A 22,210-nucleotide genomic window follows, 5' to 3' on the forward strand; every position below is an offset into this window, starting at 1 on the left:
TACGTCCCACAATAAAGCCAACAAGGTCTGTCTGTCTTTCTGTCTGTAAATCAAATCTTTGAACAATGAAATGAAATCTTTGAGTTTTACGTCCTACAATTATGCCAAAAAGGTTAATGGGAAATCTTTGAGTTTTACGTCCTACAATTATGCCAAAAAGGTTAATGGGAAATCTTTGAGTTTTACGTTCCACGGTTGGAAATCTTTGAGTTTTACGTCCCACAGTTATGTCGGCTATGCTAATGGAGACGGTGATGATGAGAAATGAATGAATGAAATGTTGGAATTGAGAAAATGGAAGGAAATTCACGTACAGGGTGTTTGTCCACCAGAAAGTTCATTTGATTGGAACAGGATTTTGAACCTGCGACCTTTCATGTATACGGTGTTTGTCCACCACAAAGTTCACTTGATGGGAAAAGGATTTTGAACCTGTGACCCCATACACCAGAGGTGAACGCTCTACCAGTGAACCACCGTCATCCCCAAACCCCCCCGAGCTAAGATCTAACGAGAGAAACAATGAAATGAAATCTGAGTTTTACGTCCCACTCTTATGGCGATTAGGCTAATGGGAAATCTTAAAGTTTTACGTCCCACAGTTATGTCGGCTATGCTAATGGAGACGGTGATGATGAGAAATGAATGAATTAAATGTTGGAACGGAGAAAATTTAAGGAAATTCACGTCACGGTATTTGTCCACCAGAAAGTTCATTTGATTGGAACAGGATTTTGAACCCGCGACCTTTCATGTATACGGTGTTTGTCCACCACAAAGTTCACTTGATGGGAAAAGGATTTTGAACCTGTGACCCCATACACCAGAGGTGAACGCTGTACCAGTGAACCACCGTCACCCCCAAACCCCCCGAGCTAAGATCTAACGAAACAATGAAATGAAATCTGAGTTTTACGTCCCACTCTTATGACGATTAGGCTAATGGGAAATCTTTAAGTTTTACGTCCCACATTATGTCGGCTATGCTAATGGAGACGGTGATAATGAGAAATGGATGAAATGTTGGAAAGGAGATAGTGGGAGGAAATTCACGTACACGATGTTTGTCCCCATAGTTTTCGGGGTCGCTGTGTTCAACGATGATACTCTGAACTCAATAACACATCATCTAAGGGGGTTGATGTTGGGGGTCTTCAGGGTTGATATCGAGACACGTAAAAATAATTTAAAATGAACAATATTAGTGTCAAATACATAGTTTTCGGGATCACTGTGTTGAATAATGATACTCTGAACTCAATAACACATCATCTAAGGGGTTAAAGTTGGGGGAGTCTCCAGGGGAATAAGTATAAAATTCACGTACAGAACGTTTATACATTAGACAATACACTTGAAGCAAACTGTGAACATACATTTGTTTCACTCCCATGGAATACGAAAAAAAAGTTACAATTCATTTTAACTACTTAAAAGGTATGCTATTTTTCCCTTGAAATTTCTGCTTTTTCCGTATAATGAATTGAAATTTATGTGTATATATACTGTTTATATTTATTTGGAATATGGTTGTAAGTAACCAGTTCATTTCTTTTTTTATTTTAGGTTGAATACAAATACAGATAAGTGTATCAGACTTTCCTTATCCTTACCGATATTATTATTCCATTGTTAATAACTTCTATATAGCCCTTTTTTATTTATTCATATATTCTTTAAAACGATTTTATTTATATTCTATTTGAAATAATACTTATATATCCACTATTTACATATACATATTGGAAAATTTTTGTTTTGCATTACGTATATACATCCGGGGAGAAAAATGGAAAACAAGTGTACGCAAGGGTTATTAAAAGAGATTACAGCATTTATTAACGACATAGAAGAAGAAGAAGAGGAGTTTGTAGTAAATAAAGAGACGCAAGTTCTTCTAAAAGAAATAGATACCGTAATCGGAATAGAAGAAGAAGAAGAAGAAGATCATCATGAAAGGAAGGAAGAAGATGATGAAATGAAGAAAGGTGCACAAAAGGAGGAAGAACTCATAGAAGAAGAAGAAAAAGAAAAAGAAGAGATGATCATCAATAGCGAAGAAAAAGAAGAAGAAAGAGATGCAGCTAGTGAAATTCAAATTGCAGAAGAAAAAGAAGAATATGAAGAACAACTATTAGAAATATTGGAAAGTGCAGGTAGGTTGGCAAGATGGCGTAGAATGTTCTACACAATGAAGCGTCATGCTCTTCAATTATTTCAATTTAATTTTTAACAACAATTTCAATTTTGGACATAATTTAGTGTATTACAATTTTTATAGTGTTTTATATAATTTTTTGTATGTTCTACGCTTCTGCCTTCCTTTTTAATTCACAAACTAGTGTGGAAACAGAACTATTTGAAACAGGTCAATTCGTCCATCTTGGAACGGGCCATATTCTACAATTATAATAACAACAATAAGATTTAAAACAATTCTAGTGAAGCAGTCAACTTGGCCTTAGTGCTGTGACTTTTAATCATAAAATCTCCCCCGAGGGAGATGAATAGAATAGAATAGAAGTGCAGGTAATAGAATGATAACAGAAGAAGAAGAAGAGGAAGCTTCCGAACGTATTGCCCAAATTAAAAAATGGTTACAAGAAGGAGCAAAAGAAGGAGAAAACGTCGAAGAAAGAACAAAAGAAGAAGAAGAAGAAGAATTGCTAAATCTAACGTTATCCCAAATAATAGGAGAGACTTACAATGAGGAAGAGAAGAAGACAGAAGAAGATGAGTTCTACGAAACTGAGCTAGAAAAATGGATTACCAATTTATTTCCCAATCCTGAAAAGGAAGAAGATCAGCAAGAAGTAATATATCCATCAATTATGGAAATATTAGCAGAGGCTAATACAGAACATACAGAAATAGAAATCGATTTTGACGAAATAGAAAAAAGAATGGACGAGTTGCTATCCGTATTTGCAGCAGAACGAAACTCAGATGTGCAAGTAGGATTTGGAAATAACAGCCGTAATGATGAAAACAATAGATTTCATATAATAGAAGAACGCAGAAGACAATACAGAAGATATAATATGGAGGGTACAATGTTAAGATTCCGCCTAGCCCCCGTGCGTGCAGGTGAAAATCCTTTTACTGCAATTGAAACAAGTCTACGTGCTTTAATAGATTATTTGCTACGTGATGTGGACCAGCATGATTACGTAGGAATAACAATCACAAATGAGAGAGAAGGACACCGCCCTTTTTGGTTATCATTCAGAGAAGCAAGAATCTCTCAGCAGAAGTTCTATGGACAAGTTGTGAGAAAGTACTGCAAAGTAATGCGGCTTTTCTTATAAATGGAGATTGCATCGTGAATTTTCATCATGTACGTATTTCGAGAGGACAAGGGGGATTAAAGTAACATGTTATGAATACTGAAGAATATGTAAAGGCAAAACGTGGTATTATCACAATTAAGAATAAAGGCACAAGATGTTTAGCACATGCAATTGTCGTTGCCATAGGACTGAAAAAATACAAGGGAAGAAATCAAAGTGAACACAATAGATATGTAAAAACTCAAAGTAAATATATCATAGAAAAAGAAGCAGAAGATCTGTGTGAAGCTGCCGGTGTAGATCTTAGTCATGGTGGTGGAATTCCTGAAATTCGTAAATTTCAGGAATATTTAAGGGATTATAAAATCACAGTGTATAGGGGATTTTCAGGAAGTGATGTTATGTTTGAAGCACCACCAAGTGATACTGAGAGAACTGCTTTAAATTTACTGTTCATAGATAACCCTTACAACGTCATTGAAAGCTTGACAGCATGTTTTAGCTGTAGTTATTATTGCGAAAGCTGTCATAAGAAATATGAAAACAAGCATGCACATTTGAAACATTGTACAACTGTATGTTACCGATGTCATCAAAAACCACCATGTGACTTTAAAGAAACCCATATTACTTGCAATGATTGTAATCGAGAATTTTATGGACAGTCATGCTATGACTATCACAAGTCAGCGCCGTATCAAAATGGAAAGCCTTTATGTTCCATTGTGAAATGTTGTGTCCAGTGTTTGAAAATTTATGTAGTAAAAGAAAAAGGTTCTCACGTATGTGGAGAAACTTATTGCAACATTTGCTATGATATAGTACCACCTAATCATGAATGTTACATGAAAGTGAATGAAAGAAGAAAATCAAAAAAAGCCAATGAAAAAATTATCATGGAGAAGAAAGCTATGATTGTGTTTTATGATATTGAATGCACACAAGACACGAAAATAGAAGAGGAGGACGCAAACAACATGAACAAATACCTAATGTCTTGGTTAGTCAGCATACATGTTACAGATGTTATGAAGATAACATCAAAAATAATCGTATCGTTCGTGGAAAACGAGAAAATATATTTGACGGAGAAAATGTAATAGAAGACTTTCTAAAACACCTTCAACAGCGACGTCCAAACATTACATCAGTAACATGTGTAGCCCATAATTCTAAGGGCTATGATGGACATTTCATCATTAAGACCATGGTTGAGAAAATGAATTGGATTCCAGAAGTAATCATGAATGGGGCGAAAATTCTATCTCTTAAAATAGGGAACGTAACATTCATTGATTCACTAAGCTTTCTTCCTATGCCCTTAAGTAAATTAAGTGGTGCATTTAGTCTTCAATCGTGCAAAGGATGTTTCCCACACTTTTTCAATCGACGTGAGAACCAAACATACGAAGGTACACTTCCAGACATTAAATATTATGGAGCAGATAGCATGAAAGTAGACGAAAGACGCAAGTTTCTCCAATGGTATACTGAACATCGAAACGATACCTTGAAAATGAAAGAAGAACTCATCAAATATTGTGTACAGGATGTTGAAGTATTACGCCAAGCATGTATTTCCTTTATGAATACATTTGAATCTGAAACAAATGTAAATCCCTTACTTGAATGCATTACAATCGCCAGTGCATGTAATTTGGTATATCGTAGAAATTTCTTAAAGGAAAATACGATTGGTATTATACCAAAGAACGGGTATCGATGGAGAGATGTCCAATCAGTTGAAGCAGTACAACGGATAGCTTGGGAAGAAGAAACAAGAAACATACAAATTACCAATGCTGCTCGTAGTAAGGAAAAACGAATTGCATCAATGAAAGTAGATGGTGTATGGACAGATCCCAACACAGGAAGAATACACGTGTGGGAATATGAAGGCGATTGGGTCCATGGTTGTATCTACTGTTACCCTAACGACAGAGATAAACCCATCTATAACAATGCTACAGATACCATGGAATTTCGATATGAAGCAACAAAGAAGAAAATCCAAAAATTAAAAGATTTTGGCTGTGAAGTGCATGAAATATGGGGCTGTGAATTTAAAAAACAATTGGCAGGAATTGAAGAGATGAAGAAGTGTGTTATTAATCATCCGTATACAAAGAAAATACCATTAAATCCTCGTGACGCTTTTTATGGAGGACGTGTGAATGCCATACGTTTGTATCATAAAGCACAAGAATCTGAAGGAGAAACCATTCAACATGAAGATGTTATTTCGTTGTACCCCCATATTTGTAAGACTAAGAAGTTTCCAATTCGTCATCCTACTATCTATCTGCCTGGAGATTCAAATATTCCCACCATTGAAGAAGTTGAAGGATTAGTTAAACTAAGTATTCTACCCCCAAAAAATCTCTTACATCCAGTTCTTCCTTACAAGTCAAATGATAGATTGATGTTTCCACTTTGTCGTACATGTTGTGACCAATTAAACCAGTCATCTTGTAATCACAGCGATGAAGACCTAGTTCTACATGGTACATGGGTAGCAGATGAAGTAAGAAAAGCATTAGAAAAGGATACAAAATAATAGATATTCATGAAATTTGGGCATATAATGTTGTTCAATATGATGAAGAAACAAAAAGTGGCGGCTTATTTGCAGAGTACATAAACACCTTCCTGAAAGCAAAAACGGAAGCTAGTGGATGGCCAGCATGGTGTGAAACAGATGAGCTAAAGCAGAAGTGCATTCAGCAATTTTATGAAAAGGAAGGAATACGTCTCGATGAAAATAAAATTCAACATAATCCAGCAGTTAGAATTTTATCTAAATTAATGTTAAATTCATTTTGGGGAAAATTTGGACAACGTGAGGACATGGGTCATGTAAGCATTATTAATGATCCAAAGGAATTATATGAGAAATTAACATCTCATGATATAGACGTTCATCAAATATTTCCAGTAAATGATATGATATATGTATATTGGCAATGCACAGATGAAGTTCCTGTTTCACTACCAACAGTAAACGTCGTCATAGCCGCGTACACAACAGCACAAGCAAGATTAGAATAGTACAAGTATTTAGATCAACTGCAAGAAAGTATTGTATTTTGATACTGATTCAGTCATTTATACGCAAAAACCTGGTGAAACTACAATTCCAACTGGTGACTTTTTAGGCGATTTAACAAATGAAGTACTCGAGTATGGTAAAGAGGCCTATATTTCAGAATACGTCTTGGCTGGCCCCAAGAACTATGGATTACGTATTTTTGATCCCAGCACGGAGAAGGAGTTTCAAGTATGCAAGATACGGGGCTTTTCATTAAACTATGAATCTTCAAAACACTTAAATTTTGATGTAATGAAGAAAATGATAGTAGATAGTGAAGAGGATGCGGAAGAAGAAGAAGAATCTCGTCCCACTGAAGTCAAAATTACCAATGAGAAAAAAAATTGTTGCCACAGGAAAGACCATACTATTGTCAGCATGCCCGAAACAAAAATTTATAAGATAAATTATATTAAACGACGTAGAATACCAAATTTATATGATACTCTTCCATATGGCTACACTACTTCCAACAAAAGAAGAAGAGAAATGTAATAAGGCCCTTTATAAATATACGTATGAAGAAAAAATGATCATACTCTTTAACATGGACACGACGTGGAAACATCCCTTTTCATGTATTGTTGCCGGACCAAGTGGATGTGGAAAAACTTCCTTTGTAATACGATTCCTGTCCAATTTATCACGTATGGTGAATACATCGTTTCGTCATATTTATTGGTACTATGCAGAATGACAAAATGCATACAGAGAAATTTCGACAAAGTACAATTTATTGAAGGATTACCTCGAACAAAAGACTTTTTACCTGAAACTGGACCACATCTTATTATTATTGATGATCAAATGTGTGAAGTGAACCGCAATATAGTTGATTTCTTTACAAAGGGTTCTCATCATAGAAATTTTAGTGTACTATTTATTACACAAAACATATTTCATCAGGGAAAAGGAAGCAGAGATATGAGCTTGAATTGTTCTTATCTCGTATTATTAAAAAATCCAAGAGATAAATCACAAATTAAACATTTGAGTTATCAACTAACTCCTGAGAATCCAAAATTTCTTCAAGAAAGTTTTAACGATGCAACAAAGTTACCATATGGATATTCGTTTATTGATTTAAAACAGGATACGCCAGATGAAGTTCGTTTTCAAACAAATATCTTTCCTGATGATATTTAATACGTTTATGTTCCATCGAAATAGAAGATGTATTTATATGTAACATACTGTTTATTCTGTTCCAGTTTTATTTTGTCTAAATAGTTATATTCAATCTGTTCGTTTTATTTTTGTCTAAATAGTTGTATTCAACGTTTAATTATTGGCATATTTATTTGTTTAAATTTGATTACTGAATGTTATTTTAATGTATTAAATTTTGTTAGAATTTTGCATTCATGTTTATAAGCTTTATGTACTAGAGACCTTGTCATCTCTTTAAATACTGAGTAGGTGTAATTTTTTTCTTCTATTATTTTGTGAGAAGATGTAACAAAGTTCTTTTCTTAGAAGAGAGATTGAAATTATTATTGCTTGAAAAATAATAAGTGTTATTTTCATTATTAGAAATTTTTAGATAGTTTGGTTTGATTTTTTTAAGAAAGGAAATTCAACTGTTCGATTAACTCACTACTCGTGCCGAACTTGCACTTAAAAATCGAAGTCTGATAAATTAATCCTAATTACAAGCTCACCATGACTGAAACAGGATCTATCCTGTTATGAGAGGTTTAATAATAACATAGAGAGGTGAGAGGCTTATTACAAAATGGCGACCGTAAGCACGACGATTTGGAGCAGAGTACCATCTATTTATAACTCTGGTAGTGATGTTGTATCGAAAGTTGGGCAAAAGAAACGATAGAAGTAAAGCTTACATCTGACATTGACAATCATCGGGGAAAATAGTAACACTTTGAAAGAAGAAAATGCCTAGGGCTAAGAAAGTGAAAAGACTAAGAGCTGGTGATTCCAGTGAAAATTATGCATGTTGCAGGGGAAAGACAGTGGAAAATGATGAAGTGGTGAATTCCATTATGTGTGGACGTTGCCACAAATGGTACCATTTTAATTGTGTAAATGTTGATAATAATAGATACGACGAATTTAGTAATTCTGAAGTAGACTGGTATTGTAAGGAATGTGATATACCAAGAATGCCGGAAACAAATAAGGGAGACGGTTCAAAAGAGAAGACAAAGGCGACTGAGAAATCAAAATTTACTTTGGAAGATTTGGTCCTGATAATGAATCAGCGCTTTGATGCTTTAAGTGAGAATACCAATCAGCGCTTTGATGCTTTAAGTGAGGATACCAATCAGCGCTTTGATACTTTAGGCGAGGAAACAAAAATTTTGCGAGAAGAATATGCTCAGAATAGGACGGATATAAATGAAAAATTTACAGAATTGAGTAATCAAATGAAGGAGATGAGAGATGACTGGCAAACTGAATTGAATAAGGAAGTAGCACGTTTGGACCAAGAACTTGTGGAAATAAATAAGAAAATGGAAAAATAGTCGGAAGATTCGGAAAGTTTAAAAGCAGTTATGGTTCTGTGCAAAGCGCAATCGCAGGAAGTAGAAAGAGAAGTTGATGTACTAAAATCAAACTTTAAAATGACGGATGAGAACATAAAAAGAATAGAGAATAATTGTAAACATTGTCACGAAGTAATAGACCGTAAGTATAAACTGTTGCAAGAGGAAGTAGATGCTATAAAGTGTAAATATCAAAAAGCAGATAATAATTTTGATACTAATCATGTTGATTATATTCGTGTACCTTTTCCAAAATCTTCAGATAATGGGACGCGCTCTGTATCAATACCCACATTTACCTCTAGTAATACTACGGTAACTTCAACAGTTTCTACTGTAATGAGTACTTTTGAATCTGGTTGTAGATGTGCTGTATCAGAAAACAGGATTCCCTTTTTCCAGACTGGAAACAACCGTTTTCGAGTTGATGTTTGTGCGAGTGATCGGGATCATTTTCAACCGACTCCACATTTAGATTTTGAAGATGTAATTCGTAAATTGAAGGAACAAACTATCACTAGAGAAGAAGTTCATAGTCCTATAAGACAGTCACCGATATATCATATTACTAAAGAGACGCCTAAGGAGAGCAGAATAATTGCAAATAACGAATATACGTCTAACAGTATGTTAAAACCTAAATACTTGCGCGATTTCCCACAATATAGTGGACAATTAACCCCTGGAGCGGCGAAAAATTTCTTGAAAGAGTTTAATCGACTCTCAAAATTGTATAATCTTTCAGACGCCGAAAAGCTCATTATAATACCTCAGTGTTTAACACGAGCGGCGATCGGTTGGTTTGAAATTATAGCGGATACTGTAACTACTTTTGATGAATTTGAGCAACATTTCAAGGATCAATATGTCAACACAACTCGAACAGGCTCAGAAACGCCAGCTGCGTAATACGAGATACGATAAATCCAGATATCCTAATACTCTTGAATTCGCATTGGGTATAGTGGAGAAATATCACAATATAACTGTGAACTATGACGAGAAAGAGCTACGTGATATTCTGTTAACGTGTCTTCCGTTGGAAGAAGCTAAGATTTTTAGGTTATCGAAAGTAAAAACATTGGAAGTTTTGTTGAGTGTTATTGAGATCAACTCAGCAGAAGCGGAAGCTGAAGCAAACCAATGGAGCGTTAATTCAAGACGTAATACCAATACAAAAACTCCGTATATACGAATGGCTCAAAATAACTTTAAACCTGAGTCTCCTAACACGCAATTTCAAACAGAAGCTAGTTACACGAGATCAGGTAATAACAAAAGATACATCGGGCGAAGAAATAATGGTTCTTGGAATTGTCGTGGAAGATGTAATAACTCATTTAGTACGAGACAAAGAAAATCGACTGGAAATGATGTGAGTTGCCAAACATCGGAGGCAATGTTGCAAGCTGCTAACGCATTAGTCGTTAGCAATGAAATATCTAATGTTAGTGAACAGGGAAACGAGACGCGCATCCGTATGTAGAGGCGGAAGGAGGATGCGCACAACTAATGTCCCCTGCGCAAGTTGAGTGTTCGTTGTTGTACAATATCTTATTAATAGTTAGTGAAGATCCTGAACAAGATAAACTGGAGAATGATGATTATTATTTTCCCTCTCCCACAGTATCTTGTAGCGTTGGGGGAGTAAATTTAACGGCGATCATAGACTCAGGAGCTGAGTTGAACTTGCTTAGTGAACGAGTCTGGTTTGAAATTCAAGAGAAATTTCCGTCTGCCAAATTACTAAAATATGACAGTGTGAAAGTAGCACCATTTACTGGAGACAGTAATTTCAAAATAAAAGGAATGCAGATGTTGAATTTTTGTATTAATGAACATCTGTTTGAGGTACCAGTTTTTGTTATGAGGGCTATGGAACCTGATTTATTACTTGGAAGTCCGTTCTTACAAAAATTCAATGCCATAATTGATAGTGGAAATCAACGCTTGCAATTGACTGACAATCAAGGAAATTTAGTGTGCATTAGTTTAACTAAACCTACAGAAATCTATTTATCGATTCCTGACGTTGGGCACCAATCATGTAATACCATGTTTTATTTTCGGAATGCTAGTTGCCAAATTTCAACACCAGTAGAAGCAGTTAATTTCTGTAAGGTAGCTGAGCCTAAAGTGACGGAGGAAGAGTTACATAGATATGTGCATGATCGTACAGACATTTCTCCAGATAATAAAGCAAACTATACACTCTTTTATGTAAATATAGGCATCTTTTCCCCGAATATCCTCGGCGAATCAAAACTAAGCCTTATAAAATTGAATTAACAGACAATATACCTGTCGTTGGCAAAATATATAGTGTCCCTCAGTCTATGAAAGAAGAATTTGAGCAGGAATTTCAGAAATGGATCGATCATGGCATTGCTGCAGAAATGTCATCTCCCTATAGAAATCCAGTACATTGCGTTAGGAAAGCTACAGGAGGAGTACGTCCAGTCCTGGATTTAAGAGGTTTAAATGCAAAAGTTATCTCGCCGTGTGTACAAGTTGAAGCAATTAATGACTTACTATCACGATTAACTGGAGCATCTGTATTCTCTTCATTTGACTGCACGTCAGGTTATTATGGTGTACATCTGCATCCCTCCTCTTATCAATGCACGAGCTTTGTTTATTTAGGCAGGCAATATTGCATGCTGGTTCTCCCAATGGGTCTACGATCTGCACCCGCAGTTTTCCAAGAAACCATGAATAGCTTCTTTAAAATGAATACAAGAGATTTTGTGATAGTATATTTAGATGACGTGTTGTGTTTTCTTCCTTTTGGATGGTCATTTTGACCATCTAAACAAAGTGTTCCAAATATTCGATGCCGCTAACTTTTCACTAAACTTCAAAAAGTGTCGATTTCTGTTGAATGAGATAAAATTTTTAGGTCATCTAGTAAATGGAAAGGAGATCAAAATGGACCCGAAGTCAAATGAGCCTATACGTTGTTTCCCTATGCCAAGAACTAGATAACATTTACGCTCATTCCTTGGGTTAGTCGGATGGAGGCATCGGTATTTAAAGGATTATACTATTATTGCAGCTCCATTGTTCGAATTATTAAAAAAAAGATAAATCGTTCGTAATGAATAAAGATGCAATACATGCATTTAACGTACTACGAAATTTAGCGAGCAATCCACCAGCATTAAACCAACCCAACTTCTCTATAAATTTCCATATTTTTAGTGATGCGTGTGCGTATAATTTAGCTGGCTATTTAGCGCAATTTCCTAATAATGATGATAATCCTGTTGTTATTGCTTATGCAAGTCGTAGATTAAAATTACATGAACTCTCGCTTTCTGTATTTCAATTGGAACTATATTTATGTGAATATTTTTCTAGTTACATACTAGGCAGAAGCACTATAGTACATTGTGATAACAGTGCTGCTATACACGCTTTTACGCTGAAACACTTGGATCCTCGTACGACTAAACTTATACTCAAGTTACAAAGATTTGACTTACAATTCGAACATATACCCGGTAAATGTAATACAATTGCAGATATTCTAAGTCGATATCCGCCAGAATGCAGTGGAGATACTAAACAATTTTACATAAATCTTCTCTCATGTTGTGAAGAGGAAATTGAAGATCATTTACAAACGGAGGTTCACGCCACAAATTTTGTTTTTAGAGAAGACCCAGAAATTATAAATGTACATCAAGTTATTGAAGAACAGCAAACAGACGAGTATTGTAAAAAACTGAAAACATTGTTGGATTCTGGAAAGCATCGAAATAAAATCGAGAGTTTTGAAAACTTATTATTTGTTAAGGACAGATCCACTGGTCGATGGTTATTAGTAATTCCTAGAATCTTAGTAAACGATGTGGTCTCTAAAATACATTCCAAAGGATATTTCGGTGTGAAAAAGTGTGTATCTTTTTGCAGAGCCTTATTTTACTGGAAGAGTCAAAAACGTGATTTTGTGAAGTACATTCGCGATTGTGAGCTATGTGCTCGAACTAAGTTTAGCAATCGAAATATAGACGCTGGAAAGTTTACTATTGAGGCTAGGCGACCCCATGAAAAATTGTGTTTAGATTTAGTAGGTCGCTTACCTTCTAGCAAGGGATTTCATTATGTACTTTCCATCATAGATGTTTATTCGAGGTTCATTAGTTTTTATCCCTTGCGTAATGCAAATACTAAAGAAATTATCAGGGTGTTGCTCCAGTGTTATTTTCATAATTTTCCATACCCCAGCCATATTGTGACAGATAATGGTTCGCAATTTACTTCTAAATCGTGGAAAGATTTCTGTAAACGTCATCATATCCAACAGCATTTTACATCTCCGTATTCACCCCACGCTAATGGCTTAGTAGAAAGGCAATATCGGGAACTCAACAGATTGATGAGATTGAAATGTGGGAAAAATCATGCTCTATGCAGTAATATATTAAAAGAAACGCAGGATTTACTGAATAATTCTATTTGTTCTTCAACCAACCAATGTCCATCGGAATTGTTTTTATCCTATTCAGTAACTGACAGTTTTAAAAGTTCTTACCCATGGCCTCCAGAAATAACTTCAATTGATGTGGAAGATAGACATTTACGAGTAGAAAGAAAACCAAAGAAAATTCTAAAGAACAAATCGCAAACAGTGTTAAAGGAAGGTGACATAGTTATGCTTAAGACACATCACCTATCAGTAGCTCACAAATCTCAAACGCATAAATATATGGACACCTATACTGGACCATACGTTGTATATAAACTATTGAGAAACTCTGCTGTCCTACACTCACTAACTGGAGAGTCGATTGGAACACAGAGTCTTAGATATATTAAATTATTTAATTGTTCTTTAGCAAAAAGGCAAGATTTATTGAAGAAATATCAGGTCTTGTAAAAAATATTCACATATTTTTTTCGGTGACAGTGGTAATCTGTAACAGACTGTTTATTCTGTTCGAGTTTTATTTTGTCTAAATAGTTATATTCAATCTGTTCGTTTATTTTTGTCTAAATAGTTGTATTCAACGTTTAATTATTGGCATATTTATTTGTTTAAATTTGATTACTGAATATTATTTTAATGTATTAAATTTTGTTAGAATTTTGCATTCATGCTTATAAGCTTTATGTACTAGAGACCTTGTCATCTCTTTAAATACTGAGTAGGTGTAATTTTTTCTTCTATTATTTTGTGAGAAGAAGATGTAACAAAGTTCTTTTCTTAGAAGAGAGATTGAAATTATTATTGCTTGAAAAATAATAAGTGTTATTTTCATTATTAGAAATTTTTAGATAGTTTGGTTTGATTTTTTTAAGAAAGGAAATTCAACTGTTCGATTAACTCACTACTCGTGCCGAACTTGCACTTAAAAAACCGAAGTCTGATAAATTAATCCTAATTACAAGCTTCCCATGACTGAAACAGGATCCATCCTGTTATGAGAGGTTTAATAATAACATAGAGAGGTGAGAGGCTTATTACATATAATGTTTGTTTTAAACTGTGTTTCTTAATTCTGACAATATGTCTTCAAGAGTAAAACACGGAGATCTTCTTCGTACGCTGAGCAAAGCAAATCCTAAATTACGTAAAGCTATACTGGCCAATGCAGACTCTCCATTGATTCGAAGTATTTGCGAATGTTGTTATAATGTATTAAAAGGGAATGTACCTCTTACAAAGACACAGAAAGCAAGATTAAAGCGATAGAAGAGGACGCTTCGATATCTTGTAAAGAAAGGAAACTCCATCCAAAAAAAGAAGAAGTATTTATTAGTGCAGCTGCAGGGTGGCTTCCTACCGGCATTATTAGCTCCTATTTTAACTGGTGCATTATCAAGTTTACTATTCCGTTAGTGCAATGGAACAGGCAAAGAAGATGATTTTAGTTCCACCTAAAGTTCTTAATCGTATACAAACATCATCATCAGCAGCAGCAGCAGCAGCCCTGGAGAAACGTGAATCTAATTTGGATTAAGAACTGCAAGAGATTTTACAGTTATCATCGCTTAGTGACGAAGAAAATTGGAATCAATATAATAATATTCTTCAAAAATATTTACATTTAATACGAAAACAAGAAGAACCTGTGACACTTTCGATTACGTCAACTAAATCAGAGAAGCCTGAAGTAGAAGAAATATTATTATCTATACCCAAAATATTTCGTAAAAGAGCTGAATTACTACTACATAGAATGAAACATGATGATAATATCACGTGGGATAATAAAGGAACTGTTTACATCAGAGGTGATAAACTAGAAGGATCTCACATTGTAGATTTAATTTCTGATGTGTCGCGACCCCGGAAACACACAAATCCACCGGGATGGGAGAAATTTTGTAATTATTTATCTTCTAATAACATACCTCAAGAACTTATATGAAATCCAAAAAGTTTGTCATATATTTTACGACGAACTAAAGCATCACCAACAGCATCATCGTCAAGGGAAAAAATACCTCTAAAATCGTTTCCAGAAGACGACGAAGAAGAAGAAGAAGAAAAGGAAAAAGTAGTATCTCCTATAAGGAAGAGGAAACGTGCCTGTAAACGTCCAGTATGGTCAAGGTGGAAACCGTAAACAAACAGTTAAGCAAGATTTACTACAACCCTTCACATCCTGCCTCGTTCTCAACTGTTAAAAAATTGTGGATAGCTACAAAGAAGAAAATTCCTATACATTGTATAAGAAGATGGTTACTGCAACAAACAACATATACGTTACACAAACCTGTACGTCGTCGTTTTAAAAGAGATTTCTATGTAGTGAATAACATTGTTGATGAGTGGGAAAGTGATATTAATGATCTTCAATCTCTTCATAAATTTAATGATGGATATCGTTACATTCTTACAGTGATAAATGTGTTCAGTCGATATGCATGGGCTGTGCCATGAAAATCTTAAAGTACAAATGATGTCTTAAAAGCATTGAAACTTGTGTTCAAAAACAGAAAACCAATTCCATTCCGAACAGAGAAAGGAAGTGAGTTTACTAATAAAACAATACAGAAGTACTTAGAGGACAACAAAATAAAACATATTACAACTAAAAATCCTGATATAAAAGCTAGTATTGTAGAACGTTTTAACAGAACTCTAAAAGAAAAAAATGTGGAAGTATTTTACAAAGTATCAAACGTATAATTATTTAAATGTATTACCTCTTCTTGTGAAATCATACAATGAAGGTTATCATTCAAGCATAAAGATGTCACCTGCAAATGTTTCTCAAAATAACCTATTACAAGTATGTCATAATCAATATGATAATAAAATAAAGAAGAAGAAGAATCCAAATTTCTCAAAACATCTTAAGATTGGTGATGCAGTACGAATTAGTAAAACTAAACGTACATTTGATAAAGGATATATGCAAAATTGGACTTGGGAAATATTTAAAGTGAAGAAGATAATACCAAGAGATCCACCTGTTTATGAAATTGAATATTTAAACAAAGAACCACTGGATGGATTATTTTACAGAGAGGAATTACAACCTGTGATGTTATCAAAGACATTTTACATAGATAAAATCATACGTACAAGAAAAGGCAGCAGAAAAGAATATCTTGTTCATTGGAAAGGATATCCTTCTTCTTTCGATTCCTGGATACCTGCATCATCCGTAAACAAGATCGACAAGTACAATGGAACCTGATGGAGATTTTTACGTTACGCTTCCCAGTAATAGTTCTATGGAATATTTTCCTGACAACACCTTAACATCATACACTACGAAACTTCATCAAAGAATGGAATTCCATGAAAAGTGGGAAGTGGCTATTGTTGAAATTCATTATCCTCATTCAATATTAAATATTAATGAAGAAAATAATAATTTTTTTACAAACCTGCAAAAAGTGATGAATGGAAATTTATAGCTATTCCTGTACGTTATTACACTGACATATCAGAATTGATAAAGATAATAAATACGTACAACAGATTCACAAATTTACATATTTCTTACACTCGTGAGAGTAATACCTGTTTTATACGACATCTTCATAAAGACATAGATGTAGACGTTGCATTATCACCAAGTGTTAGTGCGATGTTGGGGTTTGATCCAAACGTTGATTTAAAGGATATGCAACAAGGCCAAAGCATTCCAAATTTACTTTTAGGACTTCCATCTACAATGTATGTGTATTGTGATATAATTCAATCTGTATTTGTTGGAGATACAGTAGCACCATTATTACGAATCATAAATATGAATCCTGTGAATCATACATTTGGAAGTAGTGTTATAAAAATTTTTAATCCTCCACATTATGTGCCTATAGAAAAGATGCATTTTGAACACATCAAAATAGATATGAGATAGTACAGGCTCTCCACTGGCATTTACTTTCGGAACTGTATGCGTTAAACTACATTTTTTGACCAGTGTGCCAACATCGATAAATATGAATAATCCATATTTATAATATTATCAAAACCAAGCTCTTTCTGGAACTGGAAACGTTTATGTTGGATTCCTTTATCAAGTTGGACATGGTATTGGAAGTTTCCTTGGAGGACTATTTCGTTCTGTCATGCCACTAGTAAAACAAGGAGCTAAAACAGTAGGAAAGGAATTATTAAAATCTGGAGCAAACGTTATTACTGATGTCATCATCGATAATCAACCTATTAACGAATCTTTTTATCAACGAATGGGTGAAGCGAGATCCGTCTTGCAAGACAAAGCAAAAAATAAACTGAAATCTATGCTAGGATCTGGATATCAAGGAAGGAAAAGAAGAATTACACATCATTCCATCTTTAACCCTTCATCATTACACATCATCAAGCGCAAGAAGAAGGGCAAGAGAAAACGTACACAAAAAACAAAGAAAAATCAGTCTTATATGAAGAGGAAGTTATCACACGATATCTTTGATTAAATCATCACCATCCTGGCTTTCTTACATCATCAATCCTGCGAGTGTGTAAAAAGTGAACTAGATATTTTTTCTACAAAACCAACGCAAACCAGTATATTGGATAATCATGTTGTTACATACAAACCAATCAGTTCACTAGCTGATAATGCTCATATAGAGTTTGTCATCCCAGGAAGAAGTGATGAATATATAGATCTACCACATACTCTTCTTTACATCGAAGCTCAAATCGTTAAGCCTGATGGATCAGCATTTGTTGAAAGTGATAAAGCTGTGGCTCCTATTAATGACTTTTTAAATTCTATGTTCAGTGAAGTGGAAGTGTATTTAAATAACAAATTGATTTCATTTCCATCTCATAATCATCCATATCGATCATACATTGAAAAACTGTTAAATTATGATGATTCTGCTAAAAATACTCATCTTCAATGTGCATTCTGGTTTCAAGATACTGCTGGACATATGGATGCAACATCTAGTGGTAATAGAGGATTTCAACAACGTTATGAATTAACAAAAAAAGTGCAAAATTCGACATGCTTGGACATCTTCATTGTGATATTTTTAATCAAGATAATTTTTTAATCCAAGGAGTAGAATTACGTCTAAAGTTAATTCCTGCAAAGCCAAACTTTTGTCTCATCGCTAGTGATTCGTCTGTTGAGGCTAAAGTGAATATTTTAGACGCTGCTTTAGATATTAATAAGATTAATGTTAGTCCTACAATAAAACTAGCACATAACAAGCTTCTACAATCAACAACAGCCAAATATCCTCTCACAAGAGTGCAAATGAAGTCATTCGTCATTCCAAAGGATCTTCAATCAAAAACAATTGATAATTTATTTATGGGAGTATTACCAACTCGAGTGATTGTGGCGTTTACAGAAAATGATGCCTATACAGGAACAATAACTTCAAATCCATTTCATTTCAAACGTTTTGACATTAATTTCTTCTCTCTATACATTGATGGAAAACCTGTACCTTCAAAACCATTACAACCAAATTTCGAAAACAACCTCTGTTTCCTCATATCATACCTTATTCTGTGGATCAGGTATTCACTTTTGCAATCATGGCAACAATATTCCTCGCCTTGACTTTCCTCATGGATACACTATCTTTGTTTTCGACATTACTCAAGATGGAGAAGCCAGCTCTGTGCAGCATTGGAACCTTATACGTCACGGCTGTGTTCGTCTGGAAGTTCATTTTACGAAGCCTCTACCAGCACCTATCTCCTGCATAACGTATGGAGAATTCCAATCTCTCTTAGAAGTGGATCATCAGAGGAACATCATCATGGATTTTTAAAGGTACGTTATTTAAATATCATACAATATATGTACATGTCTGCATTTTTATACATGATGTCCTCTACACTAGATTTATTGAATGCTTTGCAAACAAATTCTTTATTTCACAATCATTTCGTTGGCGTATATGCAGCCAATGAATTACCAACACATGTTCCACTACCTGCAGCTATCATCATAAATACAGATCCCTCGAACAAACTTGGCACACACTGGATTTCCGTATATATTCATACTGATGGACGTGCCCACTACTTCGATACATTTGGATTTGCTCCATATGTAATACAACATATTCAATTCCTACGTAGAAATTCCATTTCTTATACATTTAATAATAAACAAATTCAAAGTGTGAAATCGTCCCTATGTGGGCATTATTCATATCATTTCCTATGCTTCAAAGCTAAAGGAAAGTCCTTAAATGAATTTCATTACACTTTCTCATCAACTCCAGAAAAAAATGATCGTCGCTTGCTGTATTTACTTTTAAAGGTAATCATGTATTCATTCTTCTTCTTCGTTTGTTTTGATTACTTTTTTTCATATTATTGCAGGTAGTCATTTCTTCTTCTTTATTATAATGTGTTTATATATATTATCATTTGTTGTTTTATTTGTTCATGACTATAGATAAAAAAATTTAAGTTATGTTTTTCAATTTTTTTCATTTCAGAGAGTAAAATATCGTCAGAAGTGTATGAACATCATCATTGTACAGTATGACTTCTATCTACGTTTCATCACCATCATCAACAGCAGTAGTATCATTAATTAAACCTTATATAGATAGCATCAGTGAACAGTATATGGCAGCTGTGAAGTTATCATCACCTGAACAATGAAAAAAAATCTAACGTTTTTTTAAATGCACTATACTTACCGTCGTTTTATTTGTGTAAATAGTTTCATCATCAATAAATACTTTGTATTCTTTTTTCTCTTTGAAAAACAAATGTTTTATTTCTTATTTTCTCCGTTTTTAATAAATAAATATGTTTTATGATGAATTATGTAATTAAATACACATATCATAAAACATATTTTTAAGTCATTGAATTAAAGAATTTCATAGTGCTTTTTAAAAAGATTCTAAAACTGATTTCTTTAATTCAATGATGTAATCACATAACTACATAATAATAATGAATTCAAATACTTAACCAGTTATTCTTTCGTAAATTAAACAAAGTATGTGAATTCAATATTATTATTATGATAGGACTTTTGTTTTTAAAAATTTAATATGAATTATTTTCGTTCCTTTTTTTAAAAAAATAAAAAAGTCCTATCATACTTAAGACAAAGTTGTATAATAATAATAATAATAATAATAATAATAATAATAATAATAATAATAATTTCAAATACTAATTTTTATTTTAACATTCATTTCAAGAATTTGAATTCATTATTATTATTATTATTATTATTATTATTATTATTATTATTATTATACGTATCACTTATAATATACGAGGAAAAAAATGTTAGGATTCTTTCTTATAAAAAATTAAAAATGCTATCATATTGAGGTGTATGAAACGAACACATAACACACAAATAAAACATTTCACTTTCACTATATATATTTATTACATTTGATATTACGTTGTTTAGTATACATGAAAAAACAAATCAATTTTCTTCTTCTTTATGAAGAGACGTTCACTTCATTGATACCCTCCGAAGGCTGAGTATCGGTTTCCCCCCACCATGGCTGTGTCGATACACTATCAAATAAATCAGCCATAATTGAATCTATGAGTTTTTGTTAGCAAAATACTTTCATTTCCAATTTTAATCGTTCACCATCAATGTTCACATCACTGTTCTTGTCAAGAGAGACACTTGGAAAACTGATGTTCATACCATTAATAATACTCTGTTCATCTACACAGGTATGTATTCCGGCAAGTCCTCTGCATGTAAGACACTGCAATTGTACATGATTACGAATAGTATCTGTACATAAGTAAAAATATTCACGTAGCACACCACTACAAACTTTACTGTTTTTCACAGCATGTTCAATACATGGTAATATTTCCAAGAAATAAAGCCAATCACTTGAAGTTAAGTACACAGTGTTTCGAGGAGCATGAAGTGTTCCTTTCTTCTCTAACATCACTAATTTTTCACCCATTAGTTTTCGCACCACCAGTTCGTTTTTTCGACCAAGAGATTTTATAAATGTAATTTCCACTTGAGAATTTAAATAGTCCGTAACAAATGGGGTCAAATGTACAAGTTTCTCCCACTCTGCCAAATTTAACTCCACTCCAAACACAAGTCCTTTGCCAACACGAATCACTGGCTCAAATGTATCATTATCCAGTCCAATACAAATTAATTTCGTTTTCATTGAATTAAGTCCATATTCAACATTTAACAAGTACTCTTTCTTGGTATCCATAGTTGATGCACAAGCACTCAAAGACATGTTACTTCAGTCGCTGCCCAGCACAGAATAACGACACTATGCATACAGATGACTGTGTATGCATGAAGAGGAGGGGCGAAGAGAAAAATTCATGTTTCATCTTGTTTGTACATGCCACCATGCACTTACGATGAGTAAACCAGTTCAGTAAATTCAAGATCGTGCATGTTACGTCCAGATACATTAATCTTCATTCCTTTATATATTAAACAGACATTCCCACTTTGTAAATACGTTAATAATGCACCATTATCTGCTTCCAATTTTTCAGTACAACGTCCTGGTAAAATCACTTTTTCGCCTCCTTCAAATGTCACACATGCCTTCCTACCATATACCGTTGTAATTTTCTCACAGTTTACAATACGAAATGGTACTCCAATCTCCAAATCTCGCATTTTTGTAAAGGGTACCATTGATGGCTTATTAAGCTTATCTAATAAACTCATTGACGATGACATCTTTAAATTTTGACGCTTCTTCCTTTGCAACAGCTGCTAACAGAATGATCTACACAAACACATACGTTCCGCTTACGCTCTTCGCAGGAGGGATGAGGGGTTTGGGGATTCAAATTATTAGCCAATAAACGACAAGAACACGAAAAGGCATGTTTCATCTTGTTTCTACATCTGGTAGGCGTCCAAGACTATGAGCATAGCAACAGAGGG

Source organism: Thermobia domestica, chromosome 3 (genome assembly GCF_964235325.1).
Source record: "Thermobia domestica chromosome 3, izTheDome1.hap1.1, whole genome shotgun sequence".
NCBI classification, from domain to species: domain Eukaryota; kingdom Metazoa; phylum Arthropoda; class Insecta; order Zygentoma; family Lepismatidae; genus Thermobia; species Thermobia domestica.